Genomic DNA, 7,762 nt, shown 5'->3' on the forward strand with positions numbered 1-7,762 from the left:
CCGAAAAAAATTAATGTAAATGTATAAATGTTATTAATAAATGATACGATTGAATTTACAGCCAAGGCAATGCAATAGCTACATAWAAAGGCATAAACAAATACACCAATGCATACATATACATACATACACGCATACACACAGAGTAATAAGAGGTGCGAAAACAAGTATACTGACAAAAAAGAACACAAAAAATTAAAAATTATTAAAAAAAATTAAATAAAAAATGTTAAACGAACTTAAAAAATCGCAAAAAACGCGCATAACGGTAAACCAAAACTCAACAACAGCAAAGTGACCAACAGATGCAACAGTCACCAAAAAAAAATTTTAATACAACAATACACTCAGCAGGAACTCTGCATGCCAGCATTCCTTGTAATTTCTTCATTCCGTTTTTGAACAAAACCAAATCGCATTCATACAAATAACGGTTATCGCTGAATTTTGCAATTTGCGCATTTTTCACATTTTCCAGCCTCAATAACACACATACCATATTTAAATAGCGCATACCATGCAAAAATTTCGCAATAACGCATTGGCATTCTTTAGTGCTGCCAGATTGCTGCGTTTATTATTCCAATTTCAATTTGCGCGTGTACACAAAGCTAACTGTAACACATAACTCGCATATTTGCGCTGACTCTACAAGCGGTTTTATTTATTGTTTTTAATTTTTATTKTAATGCACTCAATATATGGCACATACACACACATACACAGGCAGGCGAACTGTAATTTTTTACCGCATTCAGTTGGTCATTAGTTGTATAATTAAAAGTGCATCATTACTAATGAGTGTGTTATAAATAATTACCGAAATCGCAATTAAAAACTCACAACAAAACTGTAAACACACGCATACACATACCAATACACATACACACAGCCATGCATGTACATGTATAGGCATATCTGAGCGTTTGCAGTGGCAAAAAGTAAATAGTAATGGAGGCCAGTAAATATTAGTCGTACGTAATGGCGAAACTTATAATTAATAAAACATCATGGACAAAAATTATGCACATTTCATGAGCAGCGTGTGTTGCGCTCGTTGCACAGGCAGGCGCTCGCACGCACACACTCACACGCAAACATACATGGTTACAAGCATATAAAACTAGAGACTTTCGATACTGCATAGTACATTTGCCAATATTCACACACTCCCGAACATACGCACACACACTCATACACATATAACGGCAGCGACTCATCTGTATGTATGTATTTGTAAGCCCATATACTAATTGAGCATTCATTCATACAACCAAATAATAATAGTAATAAAAGTATAATGAAATTAAATTAACGAAGACTAAAAGTATTTGCGAGAACAAGAAAAAAAAACATAAAGCAAAACAAAACAAAAGCAAAAACAAATAAATACAAAAATAAATACAATTATGAAACGAATTAAATTTGCATTCTTCATTTTTACCAGCAAAGTCGTACATTACCTCGAACGCATGCCATTAGCATGCAATTTGGTAAAGTCGGAAAAAGCGGTAAGTATGTAGTAAATTTTTACACAAAAGTCATACAAAAATTATAAGAGAAAGCAAATTTGATATAACAAAAATTGTTGAGGCGCGAAAAGTTTGGTCTCTGGTTTTTTTTGGAAATGCAAACGTTATATAGAAAATCATAGAAAAAACTACCTAATTTAATTGACAACTATAAACTATAATTTTGATATTGAGAACCCAAATTTGTACTTAATTACAATTTGGCTATGTATAAAGCGCTACAGAGCTCWTATCTGGCAATACTATACATCTATGAAAGGTCTTGACATAACCCACAAAACGACGCTATGCATGATTAGTTTGGATATTGCGTTCAACAGTTATAGATGTGTAAGCATGGAGTTCAAWAACGCCGAAATTCGCGCTATTTTAAAGATTTYCKTCATTAGAGTCAAATCCGCGAGATTAATGTTGTTTTGGGGAATSRTASTCTATCACTCCGAACTGCGGACGAATGGTTTCCACGATTCAGCGCGGGTGAAAACGACAATGTGAYAGCCGGTGGCCATCACTGAAAACATCGTGTTAGACTGGCATGTGGCATCTCGTGACATCGCCTAGCAGATGGGAGTTAGTCACCAAACCATTTTAAACCAGCTGCAGAAGGCAGGATACACAAAAAAGCTTGATGTTTGGGTGCCGCATGATTTGACGCAAAAAAACCTTCTCGATCGAATGAACGCCTGCGATATGCTGCTGAAGCAGAACGAACTCGACCCAGTCATGCATATATGATATCGCTATCACACTACCAAAAAGACAGTGGCTTCACATGGTTCCATGATTATACCAGTAATGAGGCAAATGCATGCGATGACGCAGTGCGTTCAAAGTCGATCTGCGCAAAAAGTGATTCGTTTCAACTTTCACTTACCACAACCACAACCTAATGATGAAGGATAGAAAACATACTCTGAGGTCTGCCAGGGTTTAAAGGGACGAAGGGTTGCTTGACATTAACCCAACAGCCGTTTCTGCAGAGTGTCACCCTTACAACCAAATCTCAATATGTCCTCTTATTCATAATTGTATTGGTGCGTAAAGGCGGTAGGTCATATTCTGTTTTTATGATGCACTGCACTGAGGCGAACCTGTCATACATTCCAATACTTTCTGGCTAGAAATTTTCATTTGACATACCCTTTGCGGATTTGTATATACATACATATTTATTGTTTGTCGATACTCGCGGGCGTTGTAAGTAACTTAGAAAATATGTTACGTATACGCCCTGCTCACAAAAAGTTTAAAAGCAAAAGGCAAAGTTCTTATAAAAACATTGTGATTACTATAGCCTTAAGTTATTGTATAAGCCTTGAACACTAGTATTCTGCAATAACTACAATTTATTGAATTTTAAGTCTTTCGAAATAAGTTTAAACGCCAGCGAGGCTGCCTCATCTACTCTTCCCCGCAAACAAAAAAATAAAATAACGTTAAATCAGCAACACCAGAACTTTGCATTACAACAACTGAATGCTCTACTAAAAGGCACTTTTAACACTATCGCCAACATGGCGTATACGTAACATTTTTCACATTACTTTACAGTGCTCTTCAATGACTACATGGAAGACCAACAACAAATCTGCTACGAAGGTGATAATATGTACGCAATGAATATAATTAATTTTCCTTTCAGCTTCGATACATTAAGTTGCAACTTATTTTCAAGGCTGAGTGCCAAGTAAAGCCAAAAGCATTAAAAACAGAGCAATGGCACGCTGAGGARGAAATGCAATGTACTCGTGTATGTTTTATCAGAAATTAAAAGGGATCGATTAAGGAGGCTGAARAAGGTTGCAGCTAAAGGACATGAACAAGTTGAACAGCATAATGTCGATAGGGCAAATCAAACATTCAGTTGAATAATGAGAAGTATATGAAAGGAAAATGTATAGTAAATAATGTAAAAGAAGCACAGGAGTTTTCTGTTCACAATTCTGGTGTCATTTATAACACATAACACGAACTATRTCAATGCTATAAATATATAAGAAAACACGCAGTTTAATTTTTTCTTAAATTTACACTTAAAAAATGCTGCATGACATCAGCAGTTCCGTTTTTTGCTGTGAAGAGTTTCAATCGGACAACTCATTGTCGACTTTAGGCCAAAGCTTGAGAAGATAAGATTATTAGTAACACTTGAGAACATATGTGTTCGATAATACTGAGTTTACTAACGAGTTTGTTGGTCAACAGAGCCAAAATAAAAATCCATCAAATATGTCATATCCGACATACGGCCTCTTTACTTCACGTTTTAAGTAATTCCCAAGCCACAGTCGAAAGAATATATGTATGTATGTATATTATCATTATACATAGAGTCTGCATAGTTCACCATAACAGCACACTACTATTCAATAGCCAGCTGGACATAATTATGTAGTATTTCAATATTTCAATATTTCAACTTTCAATATTACCTTCAACAGGGTATATTAAGTTTGCCACGAAGTCTGTAACATCCAGAAGGAAGCATCAATAAAGTATATATATAAATGTTCAGAGTGAAGAGCTGAATCGATTTAGCCATGTCTGTCAGTCGTCTGTATATATACGAACTAGTCCCTCAGATTTTAAAATATCGCTTTGAAATTTTGCAAACGTCATTTTCTCTTCAAGAAGCTGCTCATTTGTCGAAACTGCCGATATCGGACCACTATAATATATGTAGCTGCACTAAAAGTTGAGCGATCGGAAACAAATGCTTACATCCGAAACTTTCTCATTTGACGATGTACATATATTCACGAAATTCGGTATAGGTTATTGTATGTAATAATGTAATATCGGAAGAAAGTGTTCTGATCGGATAACTATAGCATATAGCTGCCACACAAACTGATCACATAGTTACTAAAAGAAATTAACCTGTGAAGAGTATTAGTGCAGCCGAAGATAACGTTTTTTCTTGTTTTAACCTAAGTACGAAAGTTTGTTAGTTTTCTAAACTAAAAATTTCGATTTTTTTCAAATATTACGTATAMGCAAAGACAAACGTCAATTATTGAAAGTTGTTATAAGTAAAAATTCAACGAAAATCTAGACTTTATTGTTCATTCTGATAATCTCAATCTGGATTTTGCTCGGCCTTTCCAGCCAAGACATTGGCTCATGGGAAATTGGACCAACCGTTGGCATCTTTATAAAGGTAGCCTATATATTCAATATACATTTATTCTTCATTCTTTAGTTTCCAGTTTCACTGAGTTCACGAAAGTGGGAGATCGTAAAATAACAGTACACTAACGACCAGAACCCCGAATGATCTGCGTAAATCATTCAAAGAGAGCCAAAGGTCACATCGTTAGTTGCACCGTGGAACCACTTGGATTTGTTTCAAAAGTGCAAAGATTTCAAGCATACCGCTGACATATTCTTCATCATATTTGTGGAGATCTTCAAAGTATGCGCCGGCAATACCTGAAATACCGAGGAGCTCAAGGCAACCTTTCGTACAAAAATCAGCGCTACACCACTAAAGYTTTTATAATAAAACATATTTCATTGTGGCTAATTACATACCCACCTCGAAATTGGCGTACCTTGCATAATATCTGCCCTAAAAACTACCATAATTGCGCATTGAAAATTTCCATTTTATAGTCCACGAACGACGCATCATTAAATAAAATTGCTGAGAGTTGTAAAGTTGCTTTTACGTGAGAAATATTGCCACCTGCGTAACGAATAAGCAGCCGAACTACTTGTATGTGTGCGCAACACAAAATGAAATTATATCAATTTTATTTATTTATTGAATTTTTACAGTCTTCRCCGAGCATATTCCACTCCAGCATTCATATCCGTCACAATGGGGCTCAATTATCTAACCATCAAGTTGCATTGAAGTGCTTCCATTCAGTCACGTAGCAATGCAAACAAACTTCCCCCCACACACACACACACCTAAGCACACATGCATCCTTGCACACTAACAAACACATTAGTAGCACAGCAGCAGTTGAAGCGTATTCATGAGAGCGCCTTCGGCCTGAGATGAATAAACGATGAAAGAAGAAGTAAAAATTTATMATTTTCGTACTCAATATGCTGGCGAGAAGGACGACCGCAATGCTGCCGTGCTTGCAATTGTGGTTTTCGCATTGGCTGCCCTGGTGCATCCTTCGATTCCTTTTCGTTATGKTGTGTCGTTCGTTCATGTGTTCGTTTGTTCGGCTCGATTAGGGCTTTCAATCGATTGCTCGTGGCGGGAAAGCAATGTTTTGCTGGCGCTCTGGCAAAGCAATAAACAATGGCGCAAGCGAAGAAAGTGCTAAATTGGTATTTACGTTTGTTGCATACACTCAGGCGTTCGGTTACACAACACACACACACGCACACGTGCCCACACTCACATGGTCACACGTGCGAACGGCGGCTTTTCATCAAAACGCCTGTCGAAGCAACGAACAGACAGACACACAGGTAGTAACAACAACCACATAACGCGGCAACAAAAATGATATACAATAATAACAACAACAATGGCWGTGACGAAGCGTTGAGAAAATGTTGAAAATGGTGGCGACGGAGGTGAACGAAACATACACAAGATTGATTACAATGAATGCGTTGAATTTACAATGCACACTGAGACATCCAAACACACACACACGCACACCAACACATATGCATTAGTGTACAATCTGTCGGCATGCACGCAACATCTCAGCTGTCTTTTTAAGCATTGGCACCCATACATTCTCATTCAGCTTGTATCTGCTTTACAGGTGCCCACTAATATGTATGTGTGTGTGTATGTGTTTGTGTTTGTGCCTGTGTGAGTTATCTGATTCCTAGAATGGYGCTTTACCGCTCTATCCTCTTGCGTGACAGCAACCATAAGCGTATAGGTTTACTAATCCGCCACCGTGGCTATCTCCTTAAAAACACGCACACATAAGCACAAACACCGGCACATATTCACACACATATACATACATATATGTATACGCATACACATACACGCAGGTAWGTGTGCCTTACAGCTGACTCTACATGGCAGCCAACAGCTACTTTCCTGCTGGAACGTGAGGCAAAAGCGAGAGCACTGAAAGTAGAGCGATCGATTACCTCGCTCGTTAACAGGTTCCAACCGCAACAGCAGCGCTGAGATCTGGCGCTTGGTTAGCAGTGTTGCTATCGGAAAAGCTCAGCCGTTAACTCATGCGTATATGCGCATGTATATGTGTGTGTGTGTTTGTATATAATAGTGTCTTGTAATTTTTGTTTCTGCACAAATACTTCAATAAATTGTTTCCTTTGCTCTCACTTTAAAATGCAAGCCTCTAAGTGAAATGCTGGGAAAATAATTATTTTTCGAAGATTTCTCTAATCKTATGCGTTATATATATGCGTAAATACTATATAATTGGCTTCTAAAAGATTTACTTTCGCATCGCTTACGCACATCGAAGCTCTTCTTTAAGAACTGCAAGCAAACCTGTATTGGTGAGTTTTTCCACTTTCGTCGACATACCTTTGATCATGTCAGAGCTAGCACTTGCACGAATATAGTTATACGCGATTGTGGTAGCTGTAGTTCTAAGAAATAATTATGCTGACCGAACTTGTCAACTTCTTTCTATTAAGTTAGTTTTTCTAAGAGAATTAGCTTTTCAAAATGAGTGAGTGACTAAAAAGCAAAAAACTTCTCCATCAGTTGTCAACTGGTGTGTTAGAATCGGCTATCTTTATCGGTTGTCCARTGCGAMTTTCATGCCATTTCATTGATTGGATGTGAAGATATTGCGTTTTAAGTGTCAGTGTGTTTGTGTTATTGGTGCGAAAACGAGSTTCGTAATTTTTATTTCAAAATTGGTAGAGCGTTTCAATTGATGATGACGTGTATCGCGTAGCAGAGAACCACACGAGTGGTTTCAACGTTTTCAAAGTAATCGTGAGGATGACCGATTAACATGTGAGCCAATCAAAATCCGTGATCACCGGAAATTCCATCGAAACTGTACGTGCATTCATCACAAATCACCCGAAACCATCATTGAAATTCATGGAAATGGAATTGAACATCTTCAAAACATCAATTTATCGCATTTTGACTGAACATTTGGGCTTAGTAAAGGCGTGTGCACGGTTTGTGGCGCACAAATTGACTGACAACCAAAAATTGCTCAGAATCCAACATTCGATCGACGCTTGTGACCGAGTCTTCTTCTTGATTGGCGTAGACACCGCTTACGCGATTATAGCCGAGTTAA

Source organism: Bactrocera latifrons, unplaced genomic scaffold (assembly GCF_001853355.1).
Source record: "Bactrocera latifrons isolate USDA-ARS-PBARC rearing strain unplaced genomic scaffold, ASM185335v1 scaffold_63, whole genome shotgun sequence".
Taxonomy (NCBI): Eukaryota; Metazoa; Arthropoda; class Insecta; order Diptera; family Tephritidae; genus Bactrocera; species Bactrocera latifrons.